The sequence below is a fragment of the Somniosus microcephalus genome, chromosome 6, assembly GCF_052327205.1.
Source record: "Somniosus microcephalus isolate GS21.2 chromosome 6, FLI_Smic_1.0, whole genome shotgun sequence".
NCBI classification, from domain to species: Eukaryota; Metazoa; Chordata; class Chondrichthyes; order Squaliformes; family Somniosidae; genus Somniosus; species Somniosus microcephalus.
Genome location: NC_140992.1, coordinates 192156481 through 192182857, shown reverse-complemented (window position 1 = coordinate 192182857; position 26377 = coordinate 192156481). Strand labels below are relative to the sequence as shown.

General features: G+C 47.3%; 1 pseudogene across 1 annotated transcript in view; it reads right to left on the bottom strand.

The window, feature by feature from the left end:
• LOC147116289 (Y+L amino acid transporter 2-like) overlaps nt 1–25629 on the bottom strand; it is a 75677-nt pseudogene extending 50048 nt beyond the window's left edge. The window contains exons 1-5 of the transcript XR_015078772.1: nt 25524–25629; nt 24693–24775; nt 17778–18340; nt 8698–8823; nt 2972–3116 (exon numbers count right to left, since the gene is read on the bottom strand). The product of XR_015078772.1 is annotated as a Y+L amino acid transporter 2-like (transcript). The remainder of the gene's footprint in view (nt 1–2971; nt 3117–8697; nt 8824–17777; nt 18341–24692; nt 24776–25523) is intronic.
• Nucleotides 25630–26377: the final 748 nt, after the last annotated feature.

Here is a 26377-nt window from a genome sequence, read left to right as displayed (position 1 = left end):
GAGTGAGTATAGAGAATCCATAGCATAGATGCTTAGAAGGACACAAAGATGGAGTGAGATCCCAAGACCAAGGGCCCTCCCTGTGTGTTGTAAGTTGTTGTCATAGCATAACAGTGATAGGGAGTGTGAGGGCAGCATAGTTGAATAGTTAAGTAAATGTGTACATAGTGAGAGAGGGAATAGTTAAGGGTGCAAGGGATGTAAGGGTAAAGTGGGATGTGGAGGAGGAGGTTGACAATGCAGAGTGCTGGTGAAGAGAGGCGATGGGGAGCAGATTGAGGGTAATGGTGATGTCATACTCACTTTTCCTGTACGGAGAAGGTAATTAAACCTCTTTCTACACTGCAGCCAGGTTCTGCTGCACATTGATCTTGAACTGACCTCCTGTGTCACTTGCAGCCACACAGCTTTGGTCTGCTGGGGAGGTTTTTTCCTCCCAGAGGAAGGAAACGACACCTCTTTCTGAGCTCTGGCTCCCTCCACCAGAGCATGGAGGGAGTCCTCATCAAACCGGGGTGCGGCATTGGACCTTGATGTTGACATATCAGCAGCACAAATCCCTTAGAAGAATCCCAAATAAAAGTTCTAAGGCAGAAAATGAACCAAGGCTGCTTGCAGCCCTTAAATGCAGCTGCATAAATTACATAATCAGAGGCGAGTTTCCAGACCAAAAGATTTATTGGGCCAGGGGTTCGCACACGCTGGGAATCAATTGCCCAATTTGGGCAAAATCGCGAAATTATCCCGCCTGACATCGGAGGCGGGAGTGGGAACCGCCGACCACCTGACCCGCCCCCAACGTCAAAATCCAGCCCAATAGGTTTCTCTAATAGTATTAATCATCAGGCGGTACATGCTGGAGAGGACTGTTACCTGAGCTAGAGCAACTGCTGCCTCTGTGCTTCCCAAGATATTTCCCTGTTTATTTTATAAATATGCAATAACAACTTTGTGCTAGTGTTTTAATATTGCAACATTTTGATCAGATATGTCCATGGCAGGTCAACAACTAGTCAAGATGATAGGTAGGTTGGGTTTTGGAGATAATGGCCCAGAAATTCAGGTCGGGGGCTTCCCGCGGGTGCAAGCCCCCGACCTGCACTTACCTTGTGCGCCGGCCGTTGAGCTGTGGGCCCGCGTGGGTTTCCGATCCTGGGCCTCCTCCAACTGCCGGCGTGCAGTGCTTGCGTATCCCAGGGGCGCAGTTAGTTCGATGCGTCCCCTGGGATCACGTGGGCCATGGAGCACCAATGGTAGCAGGGAATGCTTCATTCATAAGTTTGACAGGAAGAGCTGTCAAACTTATAAATACTATAAACCCCAAAACATCACGAAAACCTCAAATAAATTTAAAAAAAAATCACATTTTTAAAATAACTATAAATTACATAAAATAACTTTTAAACAATAATTTAAATTTTTGAAAAAATTAATTACATTTTCTAACGGGGCTAAAAATAAACTTACCTTTCTTTAAAGTATTTAAAAATAATAAACCTGTGTGTAATGATCAATAACATGTCATTCTATAGTGGACACTAGGTGGAGCCGTAGAGCTGTGTAGAGCTGTATATAAGACTACACTACCCAGCTGTATATATATTAAGACTACATTACCCATGAGGCACTAGGCTACCCACAAGGCAGCAGTCAAGATGGAAGCCTCTACAGATACTGTACCTACCCACATGGGCTCAATAAAAGTGTCTAGCAAAAGCTAGCTGTGTTCATAATAAGAATGTCTATTTATTAATGAACATAAGACTGTGGAAAAAATGTTTTAATTTTAATTAATTCACCACTTACCTTGTTAAAAGCAGGCCTTGCGCTTGCTTTTTAAAAGTGTAACTGCTGGAGACTTACCCTCCCGGAAAAACCTGGAAAAAAAAACGTAAGTTCGATGCGCATGCGCTGTCTCTTCGGCGCACACGTTCCACCTCTCAACCCCTTCCTTCAAGGGAATGGAAGTGCCAGTTTCCCGCGCATGCGCAGTGCATGCACGAAACTGGCACTTCCATTGAGCTTACGGGTGAGTACCCCATGCGTACTCACCCGTGGAGACCCGAATTTCGGGGCCAATGAGTTATGTTGAGTGTTTACTGGATCTAATGATTAAGCATTTGCATGAGAATAAGAAAAATGAAAAAGAACACAAGACCAAATCAAAAAGGGAAATGTTCCTGCAAAATGAAAAAGAAAAACTCGCTGTATAACCAGGTGTACCACTGCACCACACCACCAGTGCAGCAAGTTTTCCATTTCTGCTGAGCTACTAGAAAACTCTAAGCACCTCGCTCTGCTTCCTTACAGAAGTTGTGGGAAAATGAAGGGCTAATTGCTACAGGCACTTTTGCATACTTTCTAACAACAGAGCCACATTGGCAAAAGCCTGGCAATAGTGTGTGTGTGGTACAGAGGGACCTATAGAAAGGATAGAGAAAAAGACACAAAATTGAGACTCTCTGAATAAGCTGACGTAGAAAAGAAAATGTGCTGTGTACTTTGCTGTCATAGTGACAAACTATCCCAGAGGGTTTAGTACTCCAGGGCATAATCTTTTTGTATACAGGAAACTTTCTGGTATCCGGCACTGACGGGACCGAGCTGGTGCCGTTAGATCAAAACTGCCGTATAAACCAGCGGCAATGTTAAAACATACAGAGCTTTTCAGCTCCGTGTGAATCAACAAACCCTGTTGCTCAGCAACAGCTTCAAAACAGTCAGCTGCAGCTGCAAGCGTCTCTAGCTGAAGCTGTTGCTTAGCTACAGACCTTGCAGAGCCCGACTGGGAAGAAAAAAGCAACGAGAAGTAAAAAAACTTATAGAAAACGGCTCCTGAATTTTGCCGGTAGATAGAGCTTTCCGGACTTTTAACCTCTGGTTAAACAAAAGTTTCCTGTACTTGGATAATGCACATAGCAGTGCAATTCTACATATGAATACATATACCGTATAGTATGTGTGGTCCTACCTCTCAGGATTACGAAGCTCCTCTGTTACATAGTTAAGCGTGTCCCAACCTGAGTAGGAGAACAGCACAAAATATAGTGCTAGAGTGACCTTATCAGCGTCCCATATAGAGCCATTAAATGCAGAACTGAAGTCAGAATGGCTTTCTGTAAGAAAAGAACAAGCAATGATCGTGGGAGAACGTTTCACACACTACTTTTAATACAACAGGAGAGAGAGCAGAAAAATCACCCCACCAATGATCTTTTATAACATCTAACAATCTTCTATTAAGCAGTTTGCATGTCATTCTGCCTATTTACTTTTTCTCTGACTGGTTTATCTGTTCATTCTTTTCCTCTTTCCATCCCTCTTTTTCATTCTTTATTCGAACATTGCCAAAATATTTGTTAATTTTTCAGTTCTGATAATCTGCAGTCAATAACCTGCTGTTTCTCTTTACAGATGTTGACTGATCTGTTGTGAATTTTCAGCATCTTCTGTTTTTATTTTTGAAATATATAACTGCTACTTTATAGTAACTGGTATTTTTCTTTCCTTACATTTAAATGCTCAGCCAATAGCAGCTTACAAGATGCAGAAAAATCTGGATTCATTCATTGGTTGTGGGCATCGCTGGCAAAGCCATCATTTATTGCCCATCCCTAATTGCCCTTGAGAAGGTGACAGTGAGCCGCCTTCTTGAACCACTGCAGTCCATGTGATGAAGGTACTGTCACAGTACTATTAGGTTAAGAGTTCCTGGAATTTGACCCAGCAACAATGAAGGAACGATGATATATTTCCAAGTCAGGATGGTGTGTGACTTGGAGGGAAACTTGGAGGTGGTGCTTTTCTCATGTGCTTGCTGCCCTTGTCCTTCTAGGCGGTAGAAGCCACGGGTTTGGGAGGTGCTGCTGAAGAAGCCATGGCGAGTTGCTGCAGTGCATCTTTCTCTAATTTCATCACATGGACTGCAACGGTTCAATAAGGCAGCTCACCATCACCTTCTCAAGGGCAATTAGGGATGGGCAATAAATACTGGCCTTGCCAGTAATGCCCACATCCAATGATGGTATACACTGCAGCCACGGTGCACCGAAGGTGGAGCCAATGAATGTTTAAGGTGGTGGATGGGGTGCCAATCAAGCAGCTGCTTTGTACTGGATGGTGTTGAGCTTCTTGAGTGTTGTTGGAGCTGTATTCATCCAGGCAAGTGGTGAGTATTCCATCACACTCCTGACTTGTGCCTTGTAGATGGTGGAAAGGCTTTGAGGAGTCAGAAAGCAAGTCACTCGCCACAGAATCACCAGCCTCTGACCTGCTCTTGTAGCCACAGTATTTATGTGGTGGGTCATTAAGTCTCTGGTCAATGATGACCCCCCCAGGATGTTGATAGTGGGGGATTTAATGATGGTAATGCGATTGATTGTCAAGGGGAGGTGGTTAGAATCTTTCTTCTTGGAGATGGTCATTACCTGGCACTTGTGTGGTGCGAATGTTACTTGCCACTTAACAGTCCAAGCCTGAATGTTGTCCAGGTCTTGCAGCATGCGGGCACAGACTGCTTCATTATCTGAGGAGTTGCGAATGTAACTGAACACTGTGCAATCATCAGCGAACATCCCCACTTCTGACCTTATGATGTTTGGACCAAGGCTGTAATGAGGTCTAGAACCGAGTGGTCCTGGTGGAACCCAAACTAAGCATCGGTGAGCAGGTTACTGGTAAGTGCTGCTTGATAGCACTGTTGATGACACCTTCCATCACTTTGCTGATGATTGAGAGTAGACTGATGGGGCAGTAATTGGCTGGATTGGATTTGTCCTACTTTTTGTGGACAGGACATACCTGGGCAATTTTCCACTTTGTCGGGTAGGTGCATGTGTTGTAGCTGTACTGGAAGAGTTTGGCTAAAGATGCGGCTAGTTCTGGAGCACAAGTCTTCAACACGATAGCCGGGATGTTATCGAGGCCCATAGCCTTTGCTGTATTCATTGCACTTAGCCGTTTCTTGATATCACATGGAGTGAATCGAATTGGCTAAAGACTGGCTTCTGTGATGGTGGGGACCTCAGGAGGAGGCCAAGATGGATCATCCACTCGGAATTTTTGTCTGAAGATGGTTGCAGGCGCTTCAGCCTTGTCCTTTGCACTCAAGTGTTGGGCTCCACCATCATTGAGGATGGGGATATTCATGGAGCCTGCTCTTCCTGTTAGTTAAGTGTCCAGCACCATTCATGACTGGATGTGGCAGGACTGCAGAACTTTAAAGTGATTAGTTGTAGGATCACTTAGCCCTGTCTACAGCATGCTGCTTCCGTTGTTTAGGATGCATGTAGTCCTGTGTTGTAGCTTCACCAAGTTGGCACCTCATTTTTAGGTATATCTGGTGCTGCTCCTGGCATGCTCTTCTACACTCCTCATTGAACCAGGATTGGTCCCCTGGCTTTATCGTAATGGTAGAGTGGGGAATATGCTGAACCATGAGGTTACAGATTGTGGTGGAATACAATTCTGCTGCTGCTGATGGCCCACCGCGCCTCATGAATGCCCAGTTTTGAGCTGCTATATCTGTTCTGAATCTATCCCATTTAACACAGTGGTAGTACCACACAACACGATGAAGGGTGTCCTCAGTGTGAAGATGGGACTTCATCTACACAAGGACTGTGCGGTGGTCACTCTTACCAATGCTGTCATGGACAGATGCATCTACGACAGGTAGATTGGTGAGGGCGAAGTCGAGTTTGAGTAGTTTTCCCCCCCCTATTGGTTCTCTCACCACCTGCTGCAAGCCCAGTCTGGCAGCAATGTCCTTCAGGATTTGGCCAGCTCGGTCAGTAGTGATGCTACCAAGCCACTCTTGGTGATGGACATTGAAGTCCCCCATTCAGAGTACATTCTGTGCCCTTGCTACCCTCAGCGCTTCTTCCAAGTGGTGTTCAACATGGAGGAGTACTGATTCATCAGCTGAGGGACGACTGTAGGTGGTAATCAGCAGAAGGTTTCCTTGCCCTGTTGTTATTTACAGCTCCTCTAGACCCATCTTTTGTTTCTTTACTTGATCCATTACCACCCCATTTTGCCTTGCACCATCATCTCTTTTGTCATTTAATCACTTCTGCTTTCCACCCTATCACAGGCCTTCCTTTTTGTTCTTTCCTCCCCTCCCCGCTTTTCCCTGCCTCCGTACTTGCTTATAAGCTGTTACATCTCTAACTTCTTTTAGTTCTGATGAAAGGTCATTCACCTGAAACATTAACTCTGTTTCTCTCTCCACAGATACTGCCTGACCTGTTGAGTATTTCCAGCATTTTCTGTTTTTATTACATAAAGAACAGGGCTGGGCATTAAATATTGCAGGATATAACATATATAGAAAGGTAGAGAAGGAAGAAGATGGGCTGGGATAGCTGTTCTAATTAGAGGTAACATAATGGCAGTAGAAAAAAAACACAACTAACATTAAGATAGAAACAGAATCCATATACATTGAGATAAAGGATAAGATATAATTGATCACTTTAGAGGGGCATTCTACAGACCACCTAATAGTGGAAGGGAAGTGGAGGAAAAATATGTAAGGAAATCTATGAAATGAGTGAAAGTATTCTACAGACACATAATTAACAAAAGAAAAATCAGGATAGCTATAGGGCCACTAAGGGATGCACAAGATAAACTCACAGGTAATGACAGCTAAATGGCAGAAATATTGAATAATTACTTTGCCTCGGTATTTACCAGGGAGACTAACATGGTGGACATGACATTAGAAGAAGAGATCAAAAAAGATATAAAGACATTTAAGATAGAAAGGGGGGCAGATAATTGATAAACTAATCAAACTTAGAGAAGATAAAACCCTTGGTCCAGATGGATTGTATCCGTGCATATCAAAAGAAGTTAGTGAAGAGAAAACAAAGGCGCTATTACATATGTATAAAAATTCATTAGAAAAGGCAATGTCTGAGGACTGGCAGACAGCTGATGTGATTTCTGTATTTAAAAAGGGAGACAGAACAAGTCCAGGAATTTATGGACCAATTAGCTTAACATTGGTGGTAGGAAAGATAATGGAATCTTTACTCAAAGATGTAATAGAAAGATATCTCGAAACTGAAAATATAAGAGTAGTCAGCATGGATTTTAAAAGGGAAGGTCATGCTTGACCAACCTTATAGAATTCTTTGAAGAAGTACCAGAAAGAGTATTCAAGGGTATAATGCGGTAGATGTAATATATTTGGATTTTCAAAAGGCCTTCAATAAGGTACCACATAGTAGACTCATGGATAAGGTCAGAGAATGTGGAGTCAGGGGACAAGAATGGATAGCAAGCTGGCTATAATACAGAAAACAGAGAATAGGAGTTAAGGGTAGTTACTCAGACTGGCAAAAGGTGGGAAGTGGTGTTCCACAAAGATCGGTGCTGGGACCACTATTGTTCACTATTTACATAAAGGATTTGGACTTGGGAATTGGAAAAAGATTTGCATTTATACAGTGCCTTTCACGACGTCAGGACATCTCAAACCGCTTTACAACCAATGAAATACTTTTGAAGTGTAGTCACTTATTGTAATGTAGGAAACATGGCAGGCAATTTGCGCACAGCAAGCTCCCACAAACAGCAATGTGACAGCGACCAGATAATGTTTTTGTGACATTGATTGAGGGATAAATATTGGTCAGGACACTGGGGAGAACTCCACTGCTTTTCTTCGAAATAGTTCCATGGGATCTTTTACGTTCACCTGACAGGGCAGAGGCGAGAGTGTTACCAACTGAGCAAGGGCTGACACGTACAATTTCAAAATTTGCAGATGACACCAAATTAGGGTGGTATAGTTAATACTGAGGACGACTGAGACGAAATACAAAAAGACTTTAATAAACTTACAGAATGGGCCTATAATTGGCAAATAAATTTCAATATAGATAAATGTATGGTGGTGTATTTTTTTTTAGGAAGAATAAGGAGGCCAGATACTTCTTGGAAAATAAGAGTTTAAATGGGGTAGAGGAGCAAAGAGATATAGGGGTACAGATATACAAATCACTAAAAATAGCGACGCAGGTTAATAAAGCCATAAAAAACAAACACAGCATTGTGGTGCATTTATAGAGGGATAGAATTGAAAAGTAGAGAAGTTATGTTAAACTTGTATAGAACCTTGGTTACACCACATTTGGAGTACTGTGTATAGTACTGGTCTTCATATTATAAAAAGGATATAGAGGCATTGGTGAGGTGAAAAAACGATTTACAAGAATGATACCAGAATTGAGAGGTTACACCTATCAGGAAAGATTGCACAGGCTGGGCCTTTTTTCTCTAGAAAAGAGAAGGCTGAGGGGTGACCTGTTAGAGGTCTTTAATATTATGAAAGGGTGGTTAGGGTAGATGCAGAGAAGATGTTTCCACTTGTGGGAGACCAAAACTAGGGACCATAAATATAAGATAGTCACTAATAAATCCAATAGGGAATTCAGGAGAAATGTCTTTATCCAGAGTGTGGTTGGAATGTGGAACTCGCTACCACAAGGAGTAGTTGAGGCGAATAGCATAGATGCATTTAAGGGGAAGCTAGATAAACACATGAGGGAGAAAGGAATAGAAGGATATGCTGATAGGATGAGATGAAGAGGGGTGGGAGGAGGACTGTGTGGAGCATAAACTGGTATGGACCAATTGGGCCAAATGGCTTGTTTCTATGCTGTACATTCTATGTAAGTCTCTTACCTTGGCTCAGTTTAACGAGCCCTGTAACAATAATAATGGAAAGGCCAACGAATTTCGCGAATGTGAACACATCCTGGACTCTGGTTGCCCAATTCACATGGGCACAGTTTATAAAAGTAAGCATACCTGGGTATAAAGAAGTACAAGTAGGTAACACCGGAACAACTGCGGGGTTTTCAATACACTTATATTCAAGTTATTACTTGATGTATTGATCTCAATCCAGTTTGCTCATTTACATCTGGTGTTGATTACACAATTACATTGACACTGGAAACAGTTTCTCCTATTTACTCGATCAAAACCTTTCATGATTTTGAATGCCTCGATTAAATCTCCTCTTAACCTTCTCTGCTCTAAGAACAACCCCAGCTACTCTAGTCTCTCCACTTAACTGAGGTCCTGCATCCCTGGTAGCATTCTAGTAAATCTTTTCTGCACCCGCTCTAAGACCTTGTGGTGTCCAGAAATGGACACAATACTCCAGCTGGGGTCTAACCAGTGATTTATAAAGGTTTAGCAAAACTTCCTTGCTTTTGTACTCTATGGGGGCAATTTTGCCAGCCCTGGGGAGGTGGGGCTGCCGGGAAAATGGCAGAACTTGGGGGCGGGTGCCCAACCAGCCTCCATGCCATCTTGCCAGGAGGCGGGTAGCTGTCCCGTGCTGGGTCCCATCTCCTTGGAGGCGGGAAGGGATTAAAGCCTATTAACTGCCTGTTAACAGGTAGAAAATAGGATTATCCCCTTTTCGCCCTCACAAGTGCAGGCTTCCCGAAGGCTCCAAAACCCAAAGCTCAGTGAGGCGAGTATTGGGTCCGCGGGTGGGGGCTGCAAAAGTATGGTGTGAAGGTAAATGATGGGTGCAAGAGTGTAGAGGTGAGTACCTGAGGTAAGTGCAAAGTGTTTTTAAAAGTGTTTCTTCCTGCAGGCTTCAGTCGGTTTCTATGCAAAGAGTCTTGCACCTCCGTGTTGCAGATGAGAGATGGCCGTTGCATTCTCAGATGCAACAATCATCTAATTTCTGTAAAAGAATGTTGATGAGGTCTTGTATGCCAGACCGCATCAAACTGCAGAGAATGTCACCACTGAGCGGGCTTAACAAGGTCAATCAAGGGAAAATAGCGTGGGTTGGCCACAAATCGATGGAGGCGGGACATCGACCCGACAAGCAGCAGTCCCACCTCCAACGCGCCCCCATTCCCAAAATCGCCCCCCAAGTCTCTGCTTATAAAGCTAAGGATCCCATATGCTTTTTGTCCTGCCACCTTCAAAGATTTGTGTACGTACTCTCCCAGGTCGCTCTGTTCCTGCACCCCCTTTAAAATTATACCATTTAGTTTATATTGCCTCTCCTTATCCTTCCTATCAAAATGCATCATTTCATACTTCTCTGCGTTAATTTTCACCTGCCATGTGTCTGCCCATTTCTCCAGTCTCTGTATGTCCCCCTGAAGTCTGTTACTATCCTCATCACTGTTTACTACATTTCTGAGTTTCGTGTCATCGGCAAACTTTGAAATTATGCCCTGTATACCCAAGTCCAAGTCATTAATATATATCAAAACAGGCAGTGGTCCTAATACCGACCCCGGGGGACACCACTATATACTTCTCTCCAGTCTGAAAAATAACCGTTCATCACTACTTTCTGCTTTCTGCCCCTCAGTCAATTCCATATTCATGCTGCCACTGCCCCCTTAATCCCATGAGGTTCAATTTTGCTAACTGGTTTATTATGTGGTACTTTATCAAACACCTTTTGAAAGTCCAAATACACATCAACCGCACTACCTTCATCAACCCTCTCCGTTACTTCATCAAAGAACTCAATCAAGTTAGTCTAACATAATTTGCCTTTAACTAATCTGGGCTGTCATTTATTAACCCATATTTTACCAAGTGACAAGTAATTTTGTCTCAGATTATTGTCTCTAAAACTTTCCCCATCACCGATGTTAGGCTGACATGCCTGCAGTTGCCGGGTTTATCTCTCTCCCTTTTTTTGAACAGAGGTATAACATTTGCAATTCTCCAGTCCTCTGGCATCATTCCCATATCCAAGGAGGATTAAAAGATTGTTGCCAGAGCCTCTGCTATCTCCACGCTTACTTCCTTCAGCAACCTAGGAGGCATCCCATCCGGACATGGTGACTTTTTTACTTCGCGCACTGCCAACCTATTAAGTACTTCCTCTTTATCTATTTTTATCCTATCCAATTTCTCTACTACCTTCTCCTTTACTGTGAGCGTGGCAGCATCTTCTTTTTTAGTGAATACAGATGTACTCATTTTGTACCTCAGTCATGCCCTCTGTCTTCACAAGGTCTCATTTTTTGTCCCTAATCGGCCCCACCCTTCCTTTGACTATCCTTTTACTATTTACATGTTTATAAAATACTTTTGCGTTAACTTTTATTTTACCTGCTTATCTATTCTCATACACTTTCTTTACCCCTCTTACTTTCTTTTCCAGTTCTCCTCTGTACTTTCTGTATTCAGTTTGGTTCTCTACTGAATTATGAACCTGACATTTATCATAAGCCTCCTTTTTCTGTTTCATTTTAATCTCTATAACTTTAACATAAGAATTAGGAGCAGGAGTAGGTCATACGGACCTTCGAACCTGCTCCGCCATTCAATAAGATCATGGCTGATCTTCGACCTCAACTCCACTTTCCCGCCCAATCCCCATATCCCTTGATTCCCCATGAGTCCAAAAATCTATCTATCTCAGCCTTGAATTTACTCAATGACTCAGCATTCACAGCCCTTAGGGGTAGAGAATTCCAAAGATTCACAACCGTTTGAGTGAAGAAATTTCTCCTCATCTCAGTCTTAAATGGCTGACCCCTTATCCTGAGACTATGCCCCCTAGTTCTAGACTCTCTGGCCAGGGGAAACAACTTCTCAGCATCTACCCTGTCAATCACCTCTCATTCTTCTAAACTCCAGAGTATAGGCCCAATCTACTCAATCTCTCCTCATAGGACAACCCTCTCATCCCAGGGATCAATCTGGTGAACCTTTGTTGCACCACCTCTAAGGCACGTATGTCCTTTCTCAGATAAGGAGACCAAACTGTGCACAGTATTCCAGGTGTGGTCTCACCAAAGCCCTGTACAATTGTAATAAGACTTCCTTACTCTTATTCTCCAACCCCCTTGCAATAAAGGCCAACATGCCATTTGCATTCCTAATTGCTTGCTGTACCTGCATGCTAACTTTCTGTGTTTCCTGTACAAGGACACCTAAGTCTCTCTGAACACCAACATTTAATAGTTTCTCACCATTTAAAAAATATTCTCTTTTTCTATTCTTCCTTTCTTCTTCTTAGGCAGCCCCTCGGAACCGAGGATGACTTGCTTCCACACTAAAAATGAGTTCTCAGGTGACTGATGAGTTCAATGCGGGACCTACAGTCTCTGTCACAGGTGGGGCAGATGGTGGTTCAAGGGGCGTGTGGGTGGGGTACTTGGGTTGACATGCGCTCCTTCCGCTGTTTGCGCTTGGCTTCCGCTTGCTCCCGGCGAAGAGACTCAAGGTGTTCGGCGCCTTCCCGGATGCTTCTCCTCCACTTTGTGTGGTCTTGGGCCAGGGATTCCCAGGTGTTGGTGGGGATGTTGCACTTTTTCAAGGAGGCTTTGAGGGTGACCTTGAAGCGTCACCTCTGCCCACCTGGGGCTCTCTTTCCGTGTCGGAGCTCCGAGTAGAGCACTTGCTTTGGAAGTCTCGTATTGGGCATGCAGACAATGTGACCCGTCCATCGGAGCTGATCGAACATGGTCAAAGCTTCGATGCTGGGGATGTTGGCCTGAGCGAGAACACTGACATTGGTGCGCCTATCCTGCCAATGGATTTGCAGGATCTTGCGGAGGCAGCATTGGTGGTACCTCTCCAGTGCTTTGAGGTGCGTGCTGTATATGATCCATGTCTCTGAAGCATACAGGAGGGCGGGTATCACTACTGCTCTGTAGACCATGAGCTTGGTGCTGGGTTTGAGGTCTTGGTCTTCAAACACTCTCTTCCTCAGGCGACCGAAGGCTGCACTGGCACACTGAAGGTGGTGTTGGATTTTGTCATCGACGTCTGCCCTTGCTGACAGTAGGCGCCCGAGGTATGGAAAGTGGTCCACGTTGTCCAAGGCCTCGTCATGGATTTTGATAATCGGGGAACAGTACTGTGTGGCGGGGGCAGGTTGGTAGAGGACCTTTGTCTTACGGATGTTTAGTGTAAGGCCCATGCTCTCGTTCGCTTCAGTGAAGGTGTTGACAATGGTTTGGAGTTCGACCTCAGAGTGTGCGCAGACGCAAGTGTTGTCTGCATACTGTAATTCGATGACAGAGGATGGGACAACTTAGGATCTGGACTGGAGGCGATGGAGGTTGAACAGTTTCCCGTTTGTTCTGTAGATTAGCTCCACTCCAGCAGGGAGCTTACGGAGGGTGAGATGGAGCATTGCAGCCAGGAAGATCGTGAAGAGTGTTGGTGCGATGACACAGCCTTGCTTGACCCCGGTCCGTACGTGAATTGGGTCTGTGGTGGATCCGTTGGTCAGGATCACACCTTGCATGTTGTCGTGAAGCAGGAGGAGGATGGAGACAAACTTTTGAGGTCAGCCGAACTTGAGGACACTCCATAATCCCTCACGGTTGATGGTGTTGAAGGCCTTTGTGAGGTCAAAGAAGGCCATGTACAGCAGTTGGTGCTGTTCCCTGCACTTCTCTTGTAGTTGACGCGCGGTGAAGATCATGTCCATTGTGCCCCTTAGTGGGCGGAATCCGCATTGCGACTCTGGGAGGAGCTCTTCAGCCACTGGGAGAAGGCGATTGAGGAGGATTCTTGCAATGACTTTCCCTGTGGCAGACAGCAGGGAGACTCCTCTGTAATTACCGCAATCGGACTTGTCACCTTTCTTGAAGATGGTCACGATTACGGCGTCTCTGATATCTCCTGGCATGCTCTCCTCCTTCCAAATAAGAGAAATTAGTTCATATATTTGCGCCAATGGTGCTTCTCCGCCATGCTTTAGCACCTCAGCGGGGATTCCATCTGCTCCTGAGGTCTTGTTGTTCTTCAGTTGTCGGATAGCCTTTTCAACCTCATGCCGGGCTGGAGTTGTGCCAAGGTGGTGGTGGGTAGCATGCTGCGGGATGGAATTGAGGACACTCGCGTCAAAGACAGAGTCTCGGTTAAGGAGATCTTCGAAGTGCTCCTTCCAGCGGGCACTGACTGCCTCTCTGTCCTTGATGAGTACCTCTCCATTCTTGGCCCACAGTTGGGTAGGACCTTGGGTGCTTGGGCCGTAGGTGGTCTTGACTGCACTAAAGAATCCAAGCATGTCGTGGTTGTCGGCTAGCTGCTGGATCTCCTGCGCTTTCTCCACCTGTTCTTTAGGTCGCAAGTTTTTTGTTGGACCTCGGCCTTCAGGCGTTTGTAGAGCTGCTTTCTTGCTCTCGAGTTCTGTTGCTGTTTCCAGATCAGGAATGCCTTGCGCTTGCGGCTTATTAGCTCCTGGATCTTCTGGTCGTTCTCGCCGAACCAGTCTTGGTGTTTCCTGGTCGAGTGACCGAGCGTCTCTTCACAGGTGCTGATTATGGAGGCCTTGAGTGCAGACCAGGCACTGTGGGCACTCTGTGTCTCTGAATCACTGGCAGTCGCCAGGTTGGTTGTGAGGCGCAGGCTGAATAGGATTTTCTTAGCAGGGTCTTTGAGTGCTCCAGCGTTGATTTTCCTGCAGCATTGCTTCTGTTGCCGCCGCTGTTTTGGGGCTACATTGATGGAGATGACAGAGCGGATTAGGTGGTCGTCTGTCCAGCAGTCGTCAGCTCTTGTCATGGCGTGGGTAATGTAGACGTCCTTGCAGTCCCTCGCTCGGACGATGACGTAGTCCAGCAGATGCCAGTGCTTGGAGCGAGGGTGTTGCCATGAAGCCTTGTACTTGTCTCTCTGATGGAACAAGGTGTTGGTTATGACAAGGCCATGTTCTAAGCATTTTGTCAGGAGGAGGGTACCGTTGGAGTTGGCTTTCCCTACCCCCTCTCTGCCAATCACACCTCCCCAGAGGTCTGTGTCCTTTCCAAATCTGGTGTTAAAGTCGCCAAGGAGGATCAGCTTGTAGCCCGTTGGTACTCGGGACAGGGATTGTTCGAGGCTGGAGTAGAATTCCTCTTTGGTCTCGTCTGTGGCTTCCAGCGTTGGGGCGTACGCACTGATGACCATAGCGCACTGGTTCTGGGCTAGGGTGAGCCGTAGAGTCATGAGGAGTTCCTTTATTCCACAAGGTGAGTCTCTGATACGTTCAACTAGCTCATTTTTTATGGCGAAGCCTACCGCATGGAGGCAGCGTTCTTCTTCAGGTTTGCCTTTCCAGAATAAGGTGTAACCATCACCTTTGGTCTCTCTTAGGGCAGCGATGTCTATGTCCAAATGTCTGAGCTCCCGGGCAACGATAGCAGTACGGCGTTCCGGTCTGTTGCTGTTGGGGTTGTCCATGAGGGTCCTGACGTCCTAGGTCCCAAACTTCATTTTAAAGGGTGGAAGATGCCTGTGCGTGAATTCTTTTAACGTGGGGTGGCCGTTGCACACCAGCTACCACACGGGCTTGACAGAGCAAGGTCTTGGTCCAAGACCTAAGACGATTGGAGACCAGGTTCTGCTACATCGGCCTAGCACACACACATAAACATACTCCTACTGTCCTCCTCCCTCCTTCCCGCAGGTCCTCTCTGCCTGCGTTTCACAGGCTGCAGGTGATCCTCCCGACTCTGTTGCTGGTCCAAGCTGCGCCACTCCTCGGCCTCGACCTTGCTGCTGGGCTCGTCCTCGCTCCTGGGCCCCGTCTTTGCTCCTGGGCCCTGTCCTCGCCCCTGGGCCTTGTCCTCGCTCCTGGGTCCCGGCCTCGCTTCGCCTCCCGTCCCTGCTCCTAGGCCTCGACCTCGCTCCTGGGCCCCGTCCTCGCCCCTGGGCCTTGTCCTCGCTCCTGGGTCCCGACCTCGCTCCTGGGCCCCATCCTCGCTTCTGGGTCCTGACATTGCCCTCGCTCCTGGGTCCTGGCCTTGCTCCTGGGTCCCATCCTTGCTCCTGGGCCTTGTCCTTGCTCCTGAGCCTCGTCCTCGCTCCTGGTCCCGTCCTTGCTCCTGGGCCTCGTCCTCGTTCCTGGTCCCATCCTTGCTCCTGGGCTTCATCCTCGCTCCTGGGTCCCGTCCTTGCTCCTGGACCTTGTCCTCGCTCCTGGGTCCCGACCTCGTTCCTGGGTCCTGACCTTGCTCCTGGGCCTTGTCCTCGCTCCTGGGCCTCAAACACCCGGTGTAGGCCTGAAGCCCCGAATAAGAGCCCACAGGCCCCGTGTTTGCCTGGTTAGTGACCGCTCGGGTGAGCGGGGTCACTGGCCGCCATCTTGTGAAGACTTGATAACCTGTGTATTACTCCAGGTCTCCTCTTCCCGACTCTCGCTCTTCCCGACTCCCGCTCACATTCGCTCTCGCTCTCCCCGACTCCTGCTCCTGTTCTCCCCCCAAAGTGAATAACCTCACATTTCCTCACATTATACTCCATCTGCCGCATTATTGCCCACTCACTTAACCTGTCTATATCCCTTTGCAGGCTCTTTGTGTCCTCACAGCTTACTTTCCCACCTAGCTTTGTATCATCAGAAAACTTGAATACATTGCACCTGGTCCCTTCATCTAAGTCATTAATGTAGATTGTAAATAGCTAAGGCCCAAGCACTGATCCTAGCAGCACCCCACTGATTACAGCCTGCCAACTGGAAAAAGACCCGTTTATCCCTACTCTCTGATTTCTGTCCATTAACCAATCCTCTATCCATGCTAATATATTACCCCCCAACCCCATGATCCCTTATCTTGCGTAGCAACCTTTTATATGACACCTATCGACTGTCTTTTGGAAATCCAATTATACTACATCCACTGATTCCCCTTTATCTACCCTGCTAGTTACATCCTCAAAAAACTCTAATAAATTTGTTAAACACGATTTCCCTTTCATAAAACCATGTTGACTCTGCTTAATCATATTATGATTTTCTAAGTGCCCTGTTACAACTTCCTTAATAATGGATTCCAGCATTTTCCCGACGACTGATGTCAGGCGAAACTGGCCTGTAGTTCCCAGTTTTCTCCCTCCCTCCTTTCTTGAATAGTGGGGATACACTTGCTACCTTCCAATCTGCTGGAACCGTTCTAGAATCTAGGGAATTTTGGAAGATCACAACCAATGCATCCACTATCTCTGCAGCCACTTCTTTTAGAACCCTATTATATCAAAGCCATTTGTCTCTATTTGTGCCACTAATTTGTCTATCTTGTTATGAATGCTTCGTGCATTCAGATAAAGAGTCTTTAATTTTAACTTTTTACCATTATTCCCTGCTTTCACCTTATTCGCTGATGCACTTTTACCGTTAAACTATCTGTCCCTTCCTGTCACACTCTGCTTTAGTCATCCAGGGAGCCCTAGCTTTGGATGCTCTTCCTTTCCCCCTTGTGGGAATGTGTCAAGTCTGTACCCGAACTATTACTTCTTTGAAGGCCTCCCGTCTACTGTTTTACCTGCCAATTTTGATTCCAATTCACCTGGGCCAGATCCCCTTTCAACTTACTGAAATTAGCTCTCCTCCACTTGGGCATTTTCATGTTTGATTGCTCCTTCTCCTTTCCATAATTGCTCTAAACCTAATGATATTGTGATCAGTTTCCCAAATGCTCCCCCATTGAAACATACTCCACTTGCCCCACTTCATTCCCCAGAAGCAGATCCAAGCACTGTTTTCTTTCGCGTTGGGCTGGAGACATACTGATCAAGAAAGTTCTCTTGTACACATTTCAGGAACTCCTCCCCCTCTTTGCCTTAACACTGTTATTTTCCCTGTCTATGTTAGGATAATTGAAGTCCCCCAACGACACAGTACAGCATGTATTGTTCAATCTAACACCTTGTCAATAAGCAAATCATTATTTTAATTTATTATACATAATAATTGATGTTCTTAATGCCTATTAAAATTTAAATTGCAATTAAATATATATTGCAGTCAGGAATGGTAGCATTACACTTACTGATGCAAGCAGCTGCAATTAGTCGTTCTGCTATGTATGGTGTTCTGCAGTTTAAGAAGATAGGTTGCACCAGATAGTTGCCAAAGGTGATGGCAGTTATGGCCTGTGAAATGGGCTCAATAATAAGTAGAGACATCCAAAGTCTAACGAAGGCAACTAAATTACCAAATGCTTCTAAAATGTATGCATAGCTCGCACCAGATTTTGTGATGGTTGTACCCAGTTCAGCATAGCAGAGGCCTCCAATAATTGAGAAAAGACCCCCAATAGCCCATATAATCAGGGACAGACCATAGGAGCCACAGTACTTTAGGACTCCACCTGGAGAAACAAATATCCCTGATCCAACTATGTTTCCAACTATAAGAGTGACACCATTAATTAAAGAAATCTCCCTTTTTAGTGTTACTGATACATTTTGGGGGATGTATTCAATGCTTTCTGAAGGCTCGATGTTCTCAGTTAAACCGGAGGCAGTGGCAAAAATGTTGGGTTGATTTGGCTTCAACGTGGCGCTTTCCTTGACCATCTTGAAGTATAATGTTGCGCTGAGAAGCAGCTATCTAGAAAGACAAAACAGAGGAAGTGACTGGAGAATTTTGGAATATTATATATTGCTTTATACATGCTATTTCTATTGTTCTTTCATAACTTATCAGCTGATCATTTCTTTTAAGATTGCAAAATGGTCAGCAAATAGTTTTTTGTTCTTATTCACATTCAGTTTTATTCTAAAACTAAACTGGATTATAAACTATAAAGATGAATGGAGCTAGCTAGTCTTGTGCTAATGTATAGTGAAATCAGGGATGTTGTTAAACTGATACTACCATGAATGGTACCAGCCTTGTTGCCAATCTCCAATTAAGACTCACATTTCAAAAGGCTTGTTGATGAAAATTTTAAAGTTTTATTTGGAATGCCTAAAACTCTTTGGCCTAGAAATTGGGTATAGCCCCGCTTGGGGCGTTAGATTTGGCGGAGCGCAAATTTTATAGCCAGGCGCAACTTATCGACACCTCATGCGATATTGGGTTGTAGCGCCCCAAAGGTGATTGAGGCGCGAGTTCAGGCGTTACACGGGGCACCTAAGATGCTAACACACCGGCGCAACCCAATATCGGGGCGTCCAGCCGCAGCGCAGGTGCTCTCAATTACCCATGACCACGAGACTTCCAGGCGCCGACCAGCTCTTAAAGGGGTGGGTCAGGCAGCTCCAGCATCCACACTCTGTGCCTTGTAGGCCTGCAAATCGGCGCAGGCCCTTCTCTGGCGCAACAAACTTGGATCATATGGAGAGGGTGAGGCAGAGAGCAGAGCGCTTCACCATTGAGTCTCTGGAGGAATTGGTGTCCGCAGTGGAGCGCCGGCGAGATGTCCTATACCCAGACAATGGCAGGAGGCCTAATCATAAGGACTACCGACGAGCTTGGAGGGATGTTTCTCAGAGGGTCAACTCCAGCAGCATGGCGACCAGGAGCCCTGTCCAATGCCGGAAGAAATTCAACGACCTCACTCGGGTCGTCAGGGTGAGTGGAGTTAATGTTAACTTATGTATCCCTCCATGAGCACCTGACTTTATGGCTACAGGGTGCGCGATACCCCAATGGCCATCTGTCAGCAAGCACCCATGGCCCTTTCTGGTCACACACATCCACATTTGACTCAGGGCATCATGTAAGGGCTGTTCCACCATGGGGGGCATGAGAACGTCACTCAGGGCATCATGTAAGGGCTCTTCCACCATGGGGGGCATGAGATGATAACTCAGGGCATCATGTAACATCACTTCCCGTCCTTTGCCCTGCAGGCCAAGCTGGCGTGGAACCGAAAGGAGCAGCTTCGCACCGGAGGAGGCCATCCTCAAGTGGAGCCTCTGACGGATCTCGAGGAGAGAGTCCACCAGATTGTGGGAGGACATCTGAGTGGTCCTGTCACCACTGCAGCTGCCGATCCCATTGTCCACAGCGATGGTAAGGTTCTCAACTATTACAGCTGTGACCTTTCAGTTGTTTCCCCCGCCAGCATGCTTTCTCAATGTGGACCCATGTCATAGCATTGCCGCACTGTTGCATCCCTTGCTGCCAAACTGTCCTTTTGCTAAAGCCACTCTTCAACCTCCCTGCTTTCAGATGCTGCATCACCAGCTCGGGAGCCGGCCCCTCAAGCTGCCAGTGCAAGTGCCTCCGGAGGCGACGACCAGGAGGAAGCCGGACCATCCGTGCCAGCCTCAGGGGAGCCACCGCATGTGGAGACTGGGGATAGTAGTTCCCTTGAGGGGAGGGGGGGGGCTCTGATAAGGAGCCAGTTGCAGGAACCAGCAGCCTGCAGCAACGCGCGGGGGGTAGGGACGCTCGGGGGCCGTCTCCCCGGAGGGTGAGGCAGGCCACCATGACTGCTGCACAGAGTGCAGAGGAGGTGCGTAGCCTTGCGGAAATGAACGCCCAGGCCCGGCTCAGGCACACTGAGCTTATGGCTGCAGTGGGGAGGATGCCTGAGTCCATCGGCACACTGGCAAAGAGTGTGGTGGACTTTGGGGCAGCAGTGGAAAGGACTGTCCAGGGCTTCGGGGCAGCAATGGAAAGGTCTGTCCAGGGATTGTCCGAAGCAGTGGAAAGGACTGTTCCAGCCTTGTCCGAAGCAGTGGAAAGGACTGTTCCGGCCTTGTCCGAAGCAGTGGAAAGGACTGTTCCGGCCTTGTCCGAAGCAGTGGAAAGGACTGTTCATGGCTTCTCCGAAGCACTGGCACCTGCCACGCAGGTCCTCACTGCTGCCACGCAGTCACTTGCTGGCCTCGTCCACACGCAGATTGAGGCCACGCGAACACTCACTGCTGCCACCGTAGCTGCATCAGGCAGGATCACCCCAGGCCCTTGCAGCACCACAGCAGGCCATGAATCTGTGGAGCAGTCGATAGCGGCGGATGATCCGGTGCGGCACCGTCAGAGTGCCAGTGTGTCGGCCGACCACGGTGCAGGTGTCCTCTCTCTGCATGTGACCAGTCCTGATGCCAACTCTGGCACGTCAGCAGAGCAGCTGCCACCACCTGCGCGGCACACTGCTAGCAGACATGCCCAGTTGGAGCAGCCTGCTTGCGGGACCTCCAAGCCCAGAGGTCGTCCAGGCCGTCCCTCAGGGGCTTCAGCGCTTCCAGACACTCAGCAGGCGTCCCCCAGCCTTGACCCAGCCACTGGGGTACAGTTACGGAGGAGCTGCAGGGAGGGAAGGGGCCGACCTCGTAAGAGGAGTCGGTCTCCATCAAGGGGTCACCAGTAGAGGGAGGTGCTAAGACGTCTCTTTTTCCGGTTTTAAGGCAGTCCACACCTGTTGTGTTTGTTTGTTATGGTTTGGTTAGTTTCGCCGCGTTGCCACACAGTTATCTGTTAGTTTGTTAGTTATGATTTCTGTTGCCATTACGTTGTCATGCTGGAAGGAAGCACTTGTTTGAAAATAAAGAAAACTTTTTATTTACAATCGAGCGGTACACTATTTACAATCATTGATGCCTTCATAGGCTTACAGCGAACCGGAGGGCGCTGTTCGAATCACAGCCACCATTCCGTCCCAGGGGCCTAGAACTGAGTCCTTATGAGCCTCTGACGAACGGCCCTTCCAGTTTCTGGAGCCCTCCCATCTTCCTGCTCCTCCTCCTCCTCCTGATCCTCCTGGCCCGCATGCTGCTCCTCCTCCTCCTCCTCCACCTCCTCGTCCGCCTGCTCTGCTGGACCTTGAGGGTCGGCTGGCATTGGCTGGGTGCGTCGAATGGCCAGGTTGTGGAGCATGCAGCAGACAACAACGATGCGCGCCACATGCTCCGGCGAGTACTGTAGGGCGCCCCCCGAATGGTCTAGACAGCGGAAACGCTGCTTCAGCATACCAATTGTGTGCTCCACAATGTTCCTGGTGGCCTGATGGCTGTTGTTGTAAAGCTCTTCTGCCGGGGTGGTGGGCAAATGGAACGGGGTCATGAGCCATGGGCAGAGAGGATAGCCCTTGTCGCCCAGAAGCCAGCCTCATGGGTGAGCCGGGGCCTCAAAAAGGTCAGCCACTGAGGTCTGCCGCAGGATGAAGGCATCATGGCTGCTGCCAGGGAATTGTGCGTTCACCGCCATGATCATCTGCCGGTGATCACAGACCAGCTGCACATTAAGGGAGTGGAACCCCTTTCGGTTATGGAACTCCGCCGGATTCTGCAATGGCGCCCGCAAAGCCACGTGTGTACAATCAATGGCCCCCTGCACCATGGGGAAGTCCGCAATAGCTGCGAAGCCCTGTGCGCGCTCCCCCTGCTTCTCCAGGGTCAGAGAGAAGGTGATGAATTCGCGCCTCCTTTTGTAGAGGGCAGCTGTAACTTGCTGGATGCAGCAATACACTGCAAATTGAGAGATATTAGATATGTCCCCAGCTGCTGCCTGAAACGATCCGTTGGTGTAAAAGTTGAGCGCAACAGTGACTTTCACGGCCACCGACAGAGAGGTCCTGCACCGTATCCGCGGCTGCAGATCCCCAGCAAGCAGGTGGCACAGCTCAGTGACAACATCCTTACCAAATCGGAGCCTTCGCAGACACTGCTCCTCCGACATGGTAAGGTAGGAGACCTGCTGCCTGAAAACCCTGGCAGCGTATGGTCGGATTTGGCGACGTCCATTGGCCCTCCTCCTTCTGGCCAATCCCGGCCCTCTCTCCCTCCGTCTCTGTGCCCTTGCCAGTTGTTCAGCAAGGATGACGTTCCCCTCCAAAGCAGCTCCCATTATTCTGGCCGACGAGTAAGACGCAGTCAGCTTTCTGGATCCAACTGTTCTGAACAGGGCTGAAGGTCCCAAGGCTCCTCTGGCTCAATAAGAACAAGTCTGTGCCACTGAAGGACTGCAACTCTCTCCAGCAGCGAGCAGTATGGCCAGGCCAAATGGCTGCCGGTTTTATACTAGTGCTGTCCCCTTTAAAGAGTGCCCCCCGAGTCCGAGAAGGACCTGGTAACGTTCCATCCAACTGTCACTAATAGCGTCAGGCGGAACGGAGGGGGGCGCCACTGAATTTCCGGTACGGGGCGCCAAAAAGGCGTTGCACAATGAAATTACGTCATTATCTGGCTGCGCCCGCGAGCGGGCGCAAAGACTTAGCGCCAGCGCGAACAGGCTACTCAATATGGCCGGATGCGCTAGGATCACTGCGCACATCCGAAAATTGGGTAACGCCCCAAATCTCGGGCTCTTTAGGCGCTAATCGCTAGCGCAACCAACCGAATTTCTAGGCCTTTATGTTAATGTGGGCATTGCCAAATTTCATGCATCAATTGGGGTTAGTATACATACATACATTCACAGCACACTATGTATTATGCCACAAATGATTCACTAAACTGCTTCTGCCAAGTTTTTATATTCTATACCATTAGTTCTGTGGTAACATGCACTGCAAACAAGTATTCTGTATACAGCAGTTAACCACTTAACTATTGCAGTTAGTTTGAATTTTCATTCAGTGCATGTTCTTGATGCTCCCATTTTAAATATTATGTCTGTGCTGGGGATAACGTTGGCTTAAGTAGATCCAAAATGTGTGCTTTCATGAAGTCTGATGCCCAATCAGGTGCACACTAACCACTAGACCACCAGGAACTATGGATGTATCTGCCCTCTTGAAATAAAATACATATATTCCTTCAGCAGGGACTTGGACATATGCTCTTCGACTAGACCACATGAGATTACAGGGGTAATGTTAAGAATCTGCGTTGCCAGTGGGAAGTGTCTGAATTTCCCATATGCGCCGCCAGCGGGTGCGGTTTCTTGCTGCCAACATGGACTCATGAAATTATGCCATAAATATATACTATGGAAGAAATCAGCTGCAAAACCAGTCGAGTGGCAGGGAACAATGCATATCTTCCTACCATGAAAACCAATCAACCTGACCCTCATCTCCCACCCCAAGGTTATAGCTGATGAGGCCATCTGGTAACAATGTTCCTACAAAATACTAAATCCTATGCTGGCTTTAAAGGGATTTTTTTGGTCCTTCTTTCCTCTTCCATGACTGCATATGCCAATGCTTCTGGTTGCCAATGCAGCTACCAGTAGCAGACACAAACTAATGGTGGATCAATAAAACCAGGAACACATATGGAGCTGAGCATTTTTATCTCTCCCATGAACACTATGGCAAAGTAGCCAAAATTGTGATATGCTCAAGGCCACCTGCTAATTTAAGAAGGGGCTGGAAGTGGATTCACCTGCAGATCCCCAATCACCAGGATTGGTGATTCTGTGCTTCTCCTGCTCTGTCAGAGTAACTTTGGTGGAAACCTTGTTACGTGGGTAAACGAGGTTTCCGCTGAAGAGACGGTAATGGAGCAGGAGAAACACCAAATAAATTTCTGGTGAACGAGTTCTTAATCTTTGTTGAGTCATCAGGGGAAGTACTAAGAAGAGGAACATCCTTCTAACTCCCCTCCCCCCACCCTTGCTCTTCCCCCCTCCCCCAATGTCTGGATTACAGTGGACTTCTTTCTGGCAGGTCCTAGTGGTTGGTTACACAGGCGCATTGACCGAGCAACTCAATAACCCAGTACTGAGACATACAGACCAGGAAAATTCCTGGTTTGATGTCCAATTTGTGTTGAGTTACGTGAATGTCACCTGCGATTAGGGAGTGCTACAATTGGCCAGTGTCTTCAGACTATGGAGGGGACAATCAGCCACACAATGTTGGTGTTACTAATTGCTATCCAAAATGTGATGTGTGTGTGTGTCTGTCTGTAGACATTAGATATGACAGGCACAGCTGTGATGTCCTCTACTATCAAATAGCCCACCAACACTCCCTGTCCAGGGTTGTCCATAAACAATAGCTACTTGGACATATTGGAGTGTTGCCAGCGGTTGTACCCTGTACCCCAACATAATCTGTCCATACCTTCAGAAGAACAAGTGGGAAAATTGAAAGAAAATGTAGGAGCACACTACTTGACTGTTCCTCAGACAGGGAATGGTGGGTATCTAAGAAAACAGAAACACAAATGATGAAAGCAGATAGAATTTTCTGAACTGGGCCAAATTCATTTAATCAGGAATATCTCAGTTCAGGTAGGCATCCATATCCCTGTCATTCAGCTGGGTGGTGGGTGGAGGAGATGAAATTACTCCCCACAGAAACACCTGCCATCTCTCTCATTTTAAGGATACTACCTTCAAATCTGAAAGATCACATACAAGACAACCACCTCTACCTCGTTTATATGGGTATATTTAGTATCAAGCTGAATGAATGGTGGGTTGCTGACAGTCCATGGTTTTTGGCGGCCGAAAGCAGCCCCTGAATCCACAACCAACTTGGCTAAGTCTCACGTCTGTACTGTCAACCTCATCAAGTTTGCCAAAGATTGGAAGATCTGGACCTGGCCCATTCCATCCCCCCCAGTTCCCCTAAGTACATACTGTGACGTTTCTCACACACAAGCCTCTCTTACAGGACTGTGGGATATGATTTCTACCCACCAGTAAGCTAACTCAAAATAACTCGGGAGTAGCGACGCTCCCTCTTTTTCTGCCATTTTAATTGTCTGTACGTGACCAGTGAATTTCTGATTCCAGATACTACATCGTTAGCCCTTTATCTTCCCACCCAGCCGGCCACAAATAACACATGCGCCACCATCACAGCACCACCCCCGCGTCCTGATCGAGTAGGACATTAACATATCAACGTATGTACGGGCCATAATGGCGGCCATAATCCGCCCTTTACTTGGCGGCCGGTTGGGTCGTTCAACCGCTCGCGCGCTCCCGGCCGCCAGCCTCACTCCCGGCCGCGTGCACCTGCCGCCGGGGCTCGAGCCCAGTCATCCCGCACTGGGTGGAGCCAAGTAGACGGAGGGAGGGCGTCGAGATGGTAAGAAGAGAGGCAGGGCAGGAGCAAGTGTGGAGGTAGGGTGAAAGAGGGGGGTAAAAGTTGGAAGTTTGGGAAAAGGAAGCCGGCAAGGGGTAAGCGAAGTGAAAGCAATGGTAGTTAGCAAAGGGTGGAGAGGATGGAGATGATGAGCGAACAAAAGGTACCGTCCCAAAGTAACATCCAGTTTGCCAGTCCAGCTTGCTGTTTGCAGGTGGCATTGTGTGAATAATGCATGTTGCAACGTAAAATAAAAATCTGATGATTTAAGTACATAATTCTGCATTTATTCATTCTTTGGCAAGAGAAAACGTTACCAATTCTCTTTTTGTGAAATGTGATTTCGATGATGTATATATAAAATGTGATACAGAGGATCAAGTGTGATATGGAGGAGCAAGGTTTGCAGGGATATCCAAACTGGCCCATTGGCCATAAGTGGCCCTTGTGTCCTGGAAATGAAGCCCACAAAGCCCATTTGAGCTTAGATTTTGTTTTGTTGGCTTGTTAGACTCATATAATCTTACAGCACAGAAGGAGGCCATTCAGTCTGTTGTGTTTTTGAAAGAGCTGTCCAATTTAGGCCCACATAAGAACATAAGAAATAGGAGTAGGCCATTTGGCTCTTCGAGCCTGCTCTGCCATTCAATAAGATCATGGCTGATCCTCTACCTCATCTCCACTTTCCTGAACTATCGCCATGTCCCTTGATT